This window comes from Cibotium barometz, chromosome 11, assembly GCF_041138505.1.
Source record: "Cibotium barometz isolate CiBa-2024 chromosome 11, ASM4113850v1, whole genome shotgun sequence".
In the NCBI taxonomy this organism is placed as follows: domain Eukaryota; kingdom Viridiplantae; phylum Streptophyta; class Polypodiopsida; order Cyatheales; family Cibotiaceae; genus Cibotium; species Cibotium barometz.
The window spans coordinates 35,245,078-35,259,440 of record NC_141056.1 but is presented as its reverse complement, the minus strand read 5'-3'; positions in this window follow the sequence as shown (position 1 = coordinate 35,259,440).

The following is a 14,363-nucleotide window of genomic DNA, read 5'->3' as shown; positions in this document are numbered from 1 at the left end:
TAGACATTGAAAGCAAAGATATATTCTAAAAGAAATTAAAAGTGGCATTCTTATGAGAGAGTCTATAAATGTTGAAAGCAAAAACATATTCAAAATTAAATCAAAAGTGGCATCCATTAAGACAATCAATCTTATCAAAATATCTTCATCATCAATGTAACATATCCCTCCTTCAACGTTCTCATTATTATATTGAAACACCCCATAGTAAGAATCCACTCACATGTGTGTCCGAAGACCGATACTCACAAAGAATAGCCCAAGAAATGCAACAACACCATATGGTGAGTACACATGAACATCCATGGGAACATAAAGGGGTAGGCTACTCACCACACCCAACTATAGGCTCCAAATCATTAAGAAATGGTAAGCCACCCTCAAACTAGAGACGAACATAATCATGGCTAGCTTGCACCGTTAAGACATGCGAGTCCCATACCATGCACCCCCAATCCTCACAATTGTTATTGGAATGGCTAACCACAAGTTGGGTCCCCTGGGAGGCCCTTCTCCTAAGATAGAGTTCCACACACAAACTCTCATACAAATGAGCCATAATCTGAACTATATAGCCCAATAACCATTTCACACTATTATAAGAATTGTTGTGTCTCACTAGTCTCTAATCACTAGCCTCGTTATGTCCAAGCATAGGATATAACATTCTCTCCCTATCTACGAATGAGAGAATGACTGGGAGGAGACAAAATCTAGATACTGGTATCTAGCTGAAGTAACATTCTCCCCAATTTTTGTCTTCATCCATACAATCCCTCCATCTAATCAACCACTCAGAAATTAACATGTTTCTAAGGGTGTGCTCCTTATGATTCTCTACAACTTTCACTAGCTCATAGGGAACCAAACATATAGGTCAACAAGTCTCGCAAGCTCCTGGTTGAAAACCAAGCTATCTCCTACACCCAGCACCTCTTTCAATATACTAACATGAAAAGACATGATGCTGCACACATACTACTCCATTGGGTGATGCAACCTCATCAATCTTTTCTAAGATCATATGAGTTCATAATATCTTAAAGATATCTTATATACATTTTTAGTCCACACTACCTAAGTGTCTTCAGGGATTCTCAAGTCAACCCATTGGGACTCTAGCTGATCGCTTTTGGTTAGCAAACTGGAGCATCTCTTACTATTGTTTCAAGGAGTGATCAACCGTAGCTCTAATTCAGACTTTCTCTAAGCTAATCATCCATGGGGCTCTAGGTTGATATCCATACATCAGCATAAAAGAGATCATCTTATTGGCAGAATGCTAGCAGTATTACAAGTAAACTCTACTAACAGAAGATACTCTTCCCAATTAGAATTTCTCACATCGACATATGCACCTAGCGTGTCCTCCATGGTCTAATTCACATGATGTGTCTGTCTATTAGACTCTGGATCATCAGACGAGCTTATACTCATTTTTGTGTCCAATTTCTTGAACATCTCATGCCATAAATATATAGAGAACTTAAGAACTTGATCATTGACAATATCTACTAGCAAATCCCCATAAAACAACTTCTCAATAAATAAATGAGCAAGTTGCATAGCTGAGAATTTCTCTTTTGTAGGAATAAATCTTGCCATCTTAGTGAGTTGGCCACATATGGCAGTATTTCCCATCAAAGTTCGTGGTCATTTCTTGTTAGGTACAATAAACCACCACGTTCAATGCTCAACTTTATTGAGTTGGCGCATTGCTGATAGTTGTCAACATATTACTAGACATCAGCTTTTAGCTTTGGCCAAAAGAAATATGTTCTCACCAAATGCACATTCCTCACTACACTTGGATGCCCAGCAGAACGTATGTCATGACACTCAAACATGATGAGACTCCTTGTACCATATACATCTTGTGCACACAAACCTTTCCCTTTCAAAAGAGCAAACCATTCTGAGTAGAATACTCCCTCAAACTAACAAAAATAGGAATCATTCTAACCTGGAAAATATCCCAAACTCTACTAAAGAATTTGTTCGCAAGCCCTTTATTAAGAGTTAAATAGGTAAAATTGTATTGTTGGAGTGGAGATGAATGTAGCAACACACACATGGATGCTGTAAGAAAGGAGAGATAGATGGAAGCACAACATGCAAAGTAGATTGATGAGAATGACTAAAGTGACATAATAAGGTCACTTACACACACTCATAAGGGTGCATACATACGCTCGGGGGAAAAAAACCTCCTAAAGAGGGAAAAAGTATCCCAACCCATTATTAGCCTATGTCCACACATCACTACCATATAAATGGCTACAAATTTCCCCTATAGTGATGATGTGAACATGTACAGGGATTCTGTGGGGCTGATCAATCCCCAAATGGTAATAAGCCCAAAGCTTTGTGAAAAGCTTAAAACTTCTCTCCTGAGAGAGCCTTTGTGAGCATATCTCCCACACTATCATGTGTAGAGACATAAGCTGTGAGCATGAAACACTTGGTTCCTCAAAACGGCTAATGCACTATGGTTGTCAGTGAAGATGGAGGTGGGGGATTGCTATCCAACACCAAGATTTGTCAAAAGGCATTTGAGCCATACACACTCCATAGCTATAAAATCTACAATGTACTTCGCACATGTACTTAGCTTCATAGCTCGAAGTAGCCACTATCGGGGCTGCTTCTTGATGCTGACCTATGATATACATGAATCACCAAGCTGAAAGAAAAAGGCACTAGGAGAGACACTCACATGTCATATTATTTAGCCCAATGGAAATCATTGAAATCATGCAGTTGAACATCACCCCCCTTATTAGCATAGAATAAGCCAAGGGACCGAGTGTCTTGTAAGTATTTGAATACGTACTCGGCATCCTTCCCAATGCTTATTTTCATGATTGTGCATAAACCTGCTCAACTGGGAGACCCTAAACTGAATGTATGGCCTCGTATTACATAGATAGATGAAGCATCCAACAGCCTCACTTGCATCTTGGAGAGACTAATCCTAGCACCTATCTCTATAAGAATATGGCACATAGGAAAGAGATAGAAAGACAAAGCATAATAGACAATGCAATAGATACACAATAGAGAGAATATAAAATGATGATTATACCAAAGAGGTACAAGTGATGGTGCTGTCCACCCATGCGCTCTCAAGTAAAGCTTAGATGGCGATCTAGACAGACTCTGGATGGAGTATATACGAGGTGTAGAAGGGGGTGGATACTCACAAGCATTGGATACTTTAGCTCATAGCAACCATGTCCATATATAGTACTGTAGGCAGTATGATAGATGCATAAACAATGAGGGCGGTTACACTGCATAGACATGGTCATCGCTCGCATATCAAAAATGCGGCCCATCGACCACCACCCACCACCGCCCACCGCCCACTAATGATGGACCTAGTATCAGAGGAAATATTCTAAGGAATATTCATCATATCGTCGCCTCGGGGGCTCCTGTCCCCCTGAACCCCCAATGGTCACAATAATGACCCCATCGGCGTCTAAGCTAGGGTTCCCACTAAAGATATATGCACCATGGCTACTCCTCATAATGGGGGCCTAACAAATGTGCATTATACATCAAAGTGAGATACACGCTGAGAGGCGGGCATTGAGTGTATACTAACAATCTCTACTAGTATAGTAATAATCTTACAGCCTTAAAGACCAATCGTGTAAGCAATCTCTGTATATACTTTGACTGCAGCATTATAATATCATCATCATGCTCCATAAATTATATGCCCAAATAAAAATGCAACGAGCCTAAATCTATCATCTCAAATGACACATATAATTCAGATTTGAAGGCTAAAATCTTCTCCTTATTAGGGCCTATGAGAAACATGTCATCAATGTATAAAATGATGACCAAAAAACAATCTTTACTCCTCCTTACATAGAGGGTAGTCTTAGTCAGATTATCCCAAAAATTATTTGTAACCAAGTATACATTTATCTTCTCATACCATGCTTTGGATCTTGCTTAAGGCCATATAAAGATTTTCTTACCTTGAATACTTTAGATTCTTTCCTCTTCTCAACAAAAACATGAGGCTGAGATCCTCATACAAGTCGCCATTTAAGAAGGCAGTCTTGATATCCAACTCATGTACATAACTGATGTACATTCCAACCATGATGCACCTAATTGTAGTCATACGAGACATGGGTGCAAAGGTCTCATTATACTCTATGCCCTTCTCTTGAGAATCACCCTTTGTAATAAGCCTTGCCTTGTATGTCAACGTCAATGCTACCATCATCTTTACCCTTCAGCTTATAAATCCACTTCGTACCAATGGCTTTTTTACCAAAAGAGGTAAATCTGATAAATAGCAAGTGTCATTTTTGAGGATTGAGTCGTACTCATCTTACATGGCCTCCATCCAATGATCATTTTTTCTATGCTTTCTCAAATGAAACAAGTTCCTCTTCATTACATATAGTGGTGATCCATAAAAGAATAAAATGCATGATGAGAATCTGCACGTGTCCTGCTAGGTAAACAAACAACTAATTTGTTGTCCCGCAATGTTTGCACTAGCCATTTTGGCATACTCTTGGATGCCTATATGGTTTCCCCTTCCTTATCCGCCATTGTATCATCCATGATTGCCTCATTAAATAGGCTAATCTATTGGTTGAAATTCAAGCCGATTTTCAACTAGTATAGGTTGATTTGCAGCATCTTTTTGAGCCTTCATTTTCTCCACATATGTCTTCGAGCATTGCACAAAGGTATATCAAATATGTCCTATGAGCATACATTTTGTTTTTTTTGCATAAAAGCATGGGATGAACTGAGTTCTCAACAAAGATAACATCTCTACTCGTCACCCAAATTTGCTTTGTGGGTGGTCAGATGGTAGAGTCTATACCCGTTGCTTGCTGAGCTGTATCCAATAATAATACATTTTACTACTTTATCATCCATCTTTTTAGGAACAAGATCATAAGCAAAACAACCAAAAACATGTAAATGAGCCATAAAGGTCTTCCTACCATTCTAAGCTTCATAAGGGGTAAGTATCTATCAGGCCTTGGTGGGACATCTTTTTAGCACACATAAGTGGCACATATAGATGCCTCTAAGTACAGGCAAATCTTGGCCTTTAACAATGCAACGTGTCATCTCCATGAGAGATATGTTCTTCCTCTTAGCCACACTATTTTTTTGAGGTGTATAAGGTATTTTGCATTGATTTCTTATGCCTCTTGTGGACATATATACATGAAACTTCTTTGACATAAACACCCCTCCCGATTTGTACGAAGGGTGCTAACTTTAGATGTGGACACATTTTCAGCCATAGAAACAAAGTGTCTAAAGCATGTAAATCCTCTAACTTTGTCTTCAACAAATACACCTAGGTGTAACTAGTCATCAATAAAAGTCACAAAGTAGAGATATCCCTCGATCACAACGGTGTCCTCATGGGACCACAAACCATCACTATGTATAAGTTATAAATTTTTGAGAATCCTAATTGATCCATCTTTTGGGAATAATACCCATTGCATCTTTCCTAACATGCACCCTCACATATACAGCCCTCAAGCTTTGGCAATTATGACACCATCTCTTGCCTTTTAAGGCATAACAAATTGCTAAAGTTCTAGTGACCAAAGTGGACATACCATAGCTCTACATCACTCTTAGTACGTGTGGCAGTAACTAAACAAACATTAGGTGCCAATATCTTATATGTGTCCAACCTGTAAAGCCCATGTATTAGAGTACTAAATACCACAGTGATGTCTCCACATCACTCTGGTCATGAACTATACACTTGTCTCATCATCAACAAATTTGACCACTAGGCCTACCCAAGCAAACAGAGAAACTGACAGCAAGTTCTTTCTGATGCAAACATGTGAGGACCTTTAAGACCCTTGGAAAAGGAATTCTAATTTCTCAATAAAAATTAGAGCATAACATATACTTGCACAAATTAAAAGCATAATAAATAAAAGCAAAATAATCAAGAGAGCTAGAGAATAAGAAAGAGATCACTGTCGACACAAGATTTGGTTGAATCTGCTTTGATGAGTGTGGCCCTTGTATCACTTACCCATATTTATATGTATTAGAAAAAGCTTACTTTTTAAAAAGATAACTTAGCACAAGTGCTTTTGAGTTTTTGAGCATAAAAGCTCTACAACAATATAGTCAGCTACAACAATATAGTCAGCTACAATTAAAAAGTCTTGGGCCTACCAAAAGTATAAAATACTATTTGGTATGTGTAAAGGTTTGAGGCATGTCTTTAAAAAATATTAATCCCAAAATATGAAACCATAGTAGGTGTTCACATGTCTTCCAAAATATCTCATAGTGGTCCTAACACATGTTCCACCTGACGATCAACACGTAATCCTCCACTCAATCATCACCTTCATCCAAAATAATATTAGTCAATGCACACAGTCAATTAAACACATTAATCCTGACTATGTCATACCAGTACACATAGTTGGTTAAACACATTAATCGTGGTAGATAATATAAATAAAAGGTGCATCCAAAATAAAAAATCCTAAAATAAAATAGTGAGCTTCCCCATAGAGGTTATGACTAACAAAATAAGGCTTATGAGAGAGTGCTTGTCCCACTATTTACAACAGTGAGAACATTCTTACCAACTCCTTTTACTAGATACGAGAAGCTGTTTGCACATGTGGTTGTTCCTCCTTGAGGAGAAGACTCAAGGAGGAGAAGTTGTTTGCACATGTGGTTGTTCCTCCTTGAGGAGAAGACTCAAGTGAGAAATTAAATCATTCTAAGAAGTAATGTGCTTGGTAGCACCACTATCAAAATACCATATATGTTTCTCTATCACACTGACATGCATACATTATGGATAGAGCACAATGAATGCCCAATCATGTGCATAGAGTTTGTTGACTCCTTCTTTTCATCACTTATTGTTGTTGATGCATCGGCTTGGCTTCCAATAGTAGTTTGCCTTTCTTCTCAGGATTATCACCCCCCTTCTTGGCATCCTTTCGAGAAGAATGGTTGATTTTGCCTTTGGATAATAGCCACCCTGAGAAAAGGCTTTGCCTTTACCTTTAACTGGTAGCAAATGCATTATCTTCCACATGCATACTAGTTGGGTTTTGCCAAGATTTCTCTTTTTGCAAGAGCACTGCAACAACTAGCTTATCAAAAGTAAGGGCATTGGGATTACCCTTCATTATGATCCAAAGTGTAGATACAAAACCCTCGTATAAATCTGATAGAGCTATAAAAGAATAGCAGACACCAAAGAATTATCCAGATAAACCTCATCAATACATTCCTGAGATCTTCAATCCTTGTGAGGAACTCATCCATTAAACCTCCCTGCCATCCTACTTGGCTTTTTTCACTAAGAAAGTACCTGTACTATGTTGTTGTGTTGTGGGCGAGACAGGGCATGCCTCAATGCCAATAACAACATTGCAAATCCCTTTGGCAACCAATACATGATGCATCATATAAGACCACAATGAGAAGTTGGTCCTATCAAGCTTATCCTCAGTAGAAAGCATTCCAAATAAATCACTGCTGCAATAACTATTCTCTAAGATAGAATGTAAATATCCTAACTACCTATAGGTAATGTCAATGTTCTCACTGAATGCAACCAATGTTACTCTGCCAGTAGATCACTAGGATGATGATGGAAACCTATAAAGTGTATGAAAACTTGAAGTTGAGCTTGAAGATGTGATGTCAAAGATGATGAGGGTCCTTTTTATACCATAAATGTTTCTTCTGCTATGAAGAATGCCCAAAATCGGACAAAATTAATTTGAACTAACACTCCCTTGGGATGTCTACAAAAACCTTACAGCTTGTGAACGTGCCCAAAACTCTCTGAAACGTGCACATACATCAATTGGACATCAAGATTGCCTTCTTAAATGGTGATTTACATGAGGAAGTATATGTATCTCAGCCTCGTGGTTTTGGTGATAAGGGACATGAAAGTATGAAGGTTAAGAAAAGCTTTATATGGCCTTAATTAGGCTCTTAGAGCATGGTATGAGAAGATAAATGCATAATGGCTTTTACAATAGTCCAACTGAGAGTACCCTCTATGTAAAGAGGAGTAAATATTGTTTTTTGGCTCTCACAGGCCCTAATGATGAGAAGATTTCATCTTTCAATGTTCAATTAAATGCATAATTTGAGAAGACAGATTTGGGCTCATTGCATTATTATTTGGCATACAATTTTTGCAATGTGATGATAGTATTATGATATTGCATTTAAAGTACATACAGAGATTGTTTACATGGTTTGGTCTTGAAGCCTGTTGGGCTACACCAGTAGAGACAGGTGCTAGGCTTAGTCTCCAGGGTGCAAGCGGAATATTTGGTGCATCACTTTATTAGTAGGCTATCAAATGCCTTATCTATCTATAAAATACAAGGCCACACATTTAGTTTGGGGTCTTTGAGTTCAGCAAGTTTATGCACAGTTTTGAAAGTAACCATTGGCAAGTTGCCAGCCCTTTGGATGAATCAGATTACTATATTGCAACATACACACCTCTTCTAGAGTGTCTCGATGCATGTAACCACCATCGTACATAAGCGTCTGATGGAGTCGTAAGCCTGATTTACCTGCATACTTCAATACCTTTCCAAAATGCTCAACAAGGCATAAAGTAACAAGAACTCCCTCATCTATAAGATATACATGTGCAATGTCCATGGTCCCCTTAACCAATTGAGTGGAGAATACATTCCAATCTGGGATCTCTTTTTTGAGACCCTCTATTCAAGAGGACCATGAAATCAGTTAATGAAGTAACAAGAACTCCCTCATCTATAAGATATACATGTGCAATGTCCATGGTCCCCTTAACCAATTGAGTGGAGAATACATTCCAATCTGGGATATCTTTTTTGAGACCCTCTATTCAAGAGGACCATGAAATCAGTTAATGAATCAAACCAATTGCATTCATTTATAAAGAGATATGTGATAAAACATCATTAATTAAACAATCATGTAGATTTCTCAACATTTTGTGACCGAAAGTTTACCTTGTGATACTACGTGGAAACCCTTGGACTAGCATAGAAGTGGGAAAATTGGTAAAAATGAGTTGAGCTACCTCCTTAGAAGGTGCACCATGATAGTGGTAAATAGATGTAGAGTTTCTTTGAAAAAACTCTTTAATACTACAAATAGAGTGAAGATAATTGTTACATGCACTAACTATAAGACATTGTAACTAGACAACAAATTCTCACCTTTCTCGTGCGCACTCATCAATGGTTGTAATATCAACCAAAAGAGTATCCATAGTAGTCACATACTGAAAACCTTTATGAAACTGAAGCCAACGATAAGAATAGCCAACAAAAAAGCTTGTTTCAAGAGGACTCAAGCACGTATAATAAGATCTTGTGTGTTGTGGTCCCAAACTAAGAAAGTCCCTCCTTATGTATATGTTGTCGCTCACTCTCCCACGGATCACCCTTCTCTATTACTTTTTTTCTCTCCTCTTTCTCCTTTGAGGTTTCTTTCTTTCCTTCATTTCCTTTAGATGCCTCCAAGGTCACATCATGTGAGGGATCCCCATTTCCCTTCCTCACACTCATGCTCTTTGTGATTTCTTTCCCCACCATTTCATTTGTCTCATTTTTGTGGGTGGCGAGGTGATGCTCACATTCAAATTTACTTTTGGATTTTCTTCAATAAACCCTTACAAAGAAACACACAAATCACATAAGCACCATATATGCATACACACACATTCAATTCACACAATTCTATGCATACGTCCACATATGCACACATGAACAAAATTCACACAATGCTACAAGTGATCACATAAAACTAGGCACACAATTTCACTCACCCACACACACATTCAATTTCACTAACAAACATTGACAATTCACATACATGCCACTACACTAACACAACAAAAATAGTCAATTTCTTATTTTCCAAGAAAAATATCATTCTATTAGTTAGTAAAAAATAGCAAATGAAGGGCTAGAGACAACCTCGCCTCCATGCATAGGGTGGGGAAACAAGTAATCAAGAGGTGGAGAAAGTTGCACTTCTCCTCGAGATGGTCACTCTATGAGGAGAAGGCTATCTCAATAGGGGGAGGGGGGAATAACCACACAGCTGGTCTGTAATGCCAAATGGGATCACCATCTCTAGTGGTGGTGAGAAAAGGGCTAGGCCACCAAAGCCTCAAGAAAGATTCCTGCCACTTTCGCATGCAGTCAAAACCTCCCTACGGCTTCCCCCAACTAACCACCCCCCACGGAGGGTATGTATGATGTCAAGCCAGATTCTCCTTATGGAATTCATAGGTGGAGTGTGGTACCCTTGATAGCTTTGCTACATCTAGCTCTCCAGATGTGCCAATGCTACTACAAATATCCCATCCCTAATGCAGTTGACTGGTATTGCCGAAATGCAGAGGTGAGAGAGCTGAAGGGCTAGCCCCCCACCATCCTCCTCATAAGCCCTAACAACCTTAGTCTCTGTTGCCCAAGCGACCGTGCCCCATGTAATCGCACGGGTTGAGGTCCTATCCCCATCGTGAAGATGCGAAGAATCCGCTGCCAAACTTGTCGAGCCTTTGGGCAATCCCAAAGACAATGTCACTCTGAGACTCTTAAGGGTGGTTGCACCTTGGGCAAGCTACTGGTCGATCTCCAATGGCCAACCATGTGTATATGGCCAAGCTCCCGTGTGCCATCATCCAAAGAAAGAGGGTGATCTTTTAAGGCCGAAAACTATCCCAGAGCCTCTTCTAAAAATCTGAAAGAAAAAATTGGGAGAGGCCCTGTGACTGCCAATGTCATGCTGGTTGTTGCTGTAGTGCCATCAATCTATGGCATCTGAATCGTGTGGCCTAGCCACATCGTATATGCAAAAAGGAAGCATCCAGAGTCTCCTCCCAATCAACACGATCACGTTAAGTCCACTCTCTCGAGTTTCACTGGAGAGGCGCATGAGAGGTTGGCTCTCCCAAATGAAAAGATGTAGGGGAGAAGAGAGCTTGAGGTCTTGCAACAAGCACACACACACTCACAAAACCCTAAAAGAGAACACACAAGGTGAGAGGCTAAAAATCTTCTTCTTCTTCGCATAACACTCAACACACCACATATACAAAGATAAGAGTACACACAATATGAAAAGGTACTCAACTAAATACATACTAGGGTTCTCTATAGTGTGAACCCAACTAAATGAGCTGACGCTATAACTATGCCAGTCTCTAGAATAGCTGTCACATAGCCTATCATCCCACTGGCCGCATATCACCCATGATCTCACCAACCATGCCAGTGGTGTAAGTGTGGGGCCTATCCCCCAGGTCATCAGTGTCCACTGCCTCACTAGATGAGCTCAATATCTCAACACTCCTCCTCGAGCTCAAATCCATCTCATGTACACCAAGCGAAGCCCTGAATCTACGGAGCTTCTCTGTACCCAATGCTTTGGTGAAGATGTCAGCGACCTGATCCTATATGCTGACATAAACAAAAATGTCTCCTGCCAAAACCTTCTCTCTAACAAAATGGTAGTGGACCTCTATATGCTTCGTGCGAGCATGAAAAACTGGGTTCCTGGCCAACTGCTAATGTTGTCACAGAAAATAACAACTTGTCTATCCACTGATAGACCCAAATCTGCAAGTAGCTTTCTCAACTAAGCTACCTCACATGCTGCCATAGCAGCACCTCTGTACACGGCCTCTGTACATGATAGAGCAACCGTAGGCTGCTTCTTGCTGCTCCAAGTCACAGCAGCACTCCCCACAGAAAACATGAAGCCACTAGTAGATCTTCTATCTCTGAGATACTACCAGCCCAATCAGCATCTGTGTACCCATGTACACATATCTCTGTCCCAGTTTCATAAAATAGTCCACAATGCAAAGTAGACCTCACATACCTTAGTATGCATCTCAATGCATCCAAAATGCGGCTTCTGAGGAACCTGCATAAAATGACTCACCCACCCAACAACATAGCTCAAATCTGGCCTGGTGATCGTCATGTAGATCAGGCTTCTTACTATGCGCCTATACATAGTAGGATCCTCCAAAATCTCTCCTGAATCTACACTCAACTTGCCATTCTGATCCAATGGCACTAAGATAGGCTTACAGCCTATCATACCATACTTGGACAACATGTCCAAGCCATACTGTCTCTGCAATAATACCATGTGATGACCTAATCATCTCAATACCCAAGAAATATCTGAGCTCTCCCAGATCCTTCATCTCAAACTTCTATCTAAGCAAGATCTTTACATCAAAGATCTCTGCATCATGGTCCCCCGTAATGATCAGGTCATCTACATAGATGACAGCAAGCACAACCCAACTATCACTGTGTCTCACATACAGCGAGAAATCTGCATTAGCTACATGAAAGCCAATAGTGACAAAATATTCAGAAATCTTGTCAGACCATGCTCTTGGTGCTTGTTTTAAGCCATACAAGGCTTTCTTCAACCTGTAAACATGCTCGAGGTGACTCACATCCTCATAACAAGGTGGCTACAACATATACACCTCTTCCTCTACAAATCCCCATACAAGAATGCATTCTTTACATCCATCTGATGTAAAGACAATTGCTTTGACGCAGCCACTGCTATCACAACTCTCACTGTTGCCATCTTGGTAACTGTGTTGAAAGTTTTCTCATAATCAATGCCATATGTTTGCGCATATCCTTTGGCTACCAATCTAGCCTTGTACCTGCTTATGCTTCCATCATTGTTATGTTTTACTTTGTACACCCACTTGCATCCAATGGCTTTCTTGCCTTCAAGCAATTGCACTAAAGTCCAAGTCTCATTTCCATATAGTGCATCCATCTCCTCATCCTTAGCTTTCTCCCAACACACATTTCCAACAGCCTCATCAATGCATGTGGGCTCTACAACCTGCATAACTTTTGCCATGTATGCATAGTGATGTGCCACATAACCATCATAGGTAAACCTCTGCACAGGATTCTTCACTCTCCCAGATCTTTGCAGCTTTGCATTCATGGCTTCCATAGCCGTACCCCTTTTGCTCAAGGGAATACCCAATAAGCACACATTTTTCAGTTTTTGGATCCAGCTTAGTTCTCAACTCATCTGGCATATGCATATATGCAATGCATCCAAAGACTTTCAGATGAGACAAATCAGGGTAAACCTCTCCTCTCTAGAGTTACATCATGTATGGCTACAGTTGGAGTCCTGTTCATGATGTAAAATACTATAGAAACAGCCTCAGCTATGCGACATATTCTTCTCCCCCACCATCAATGCTCGCGCAATCTCAGCAATGTGCCTCTTTTTCCGCTCAGCAACTCCATTTTGCTGCGGAGTGTATCTGCATGTAAACTGTCTCCGAATACCATTCTTCTTCAAAAATTCAGAGAACTCATTGGAGAAGTACTCTCCCCCTCCATCTGACCTTAGGCACTTTACATATTTTCCTATTTTTTTTCCAACAATAACTCTGGAATTCTAAAAATGAGTGAACACCTCACCCTTCTCCTTCATGAAGTATACCCACACTTTCCTTGTGTGGTCATCAATAAATGTCACATAATATCTGTAGCCTCCCATAGACATAGTCTTTATAGGACCCCATACATCTGAATGCACAACATCTAGTGCATTTCTGCTCACATTTCTGTCACGTGGAAATACATGCTTTGTTTGCTTTCCAAATTGGCATGCTTCACATATTTTCTGCATGCCTTCAACTTTAAACTTTGGCAGCCCTGTCACAATTCCTTTAGTTTGCATAGACTTCATTCTCTGCACATTCACATGTCCAATTCTTTTATGCCAAATGTCTGTGTCTGCAACAATTCTTGAACCATTTGCAAACATCGCAGCACTCACTTCAGGCATGTTTACATTCAATGTAAACATTCTGCCCACTCTGTTGCCTTTTGTAACCAACCTGCACTTGTCTTTAAAGTCTTTAACATAACAACCATTAGGGTTAAATCGAACCTGCAAACCCTGCTCAATCATCTGACCAACTGAAACCAGATTCTTTGTTATGTTCGGAACATGAAGTATATTTGCAAGGTACTTCACTTTGCCATCCTGCATAGACAATGGCACATCTCCAACATGGGCAATTGGATGAGCAGTGTCATCCCCCTGTTTCCACAAAACCTTGTCTTTCAAGGTTTTTCATCTCCTTGAACCACTCCCCATGATTGTCATGTGGTTCGAAACACCTGAATCAATGTACCATACATCATCTTTATATGATGCTTCAACATTTTCAGATATGGCATTAACGACATGCTGCATAACAAACAACCTTACATTATCCTCATTGTTTCTGCTCGAGGATGCATAGTTGTTTTGCTGCA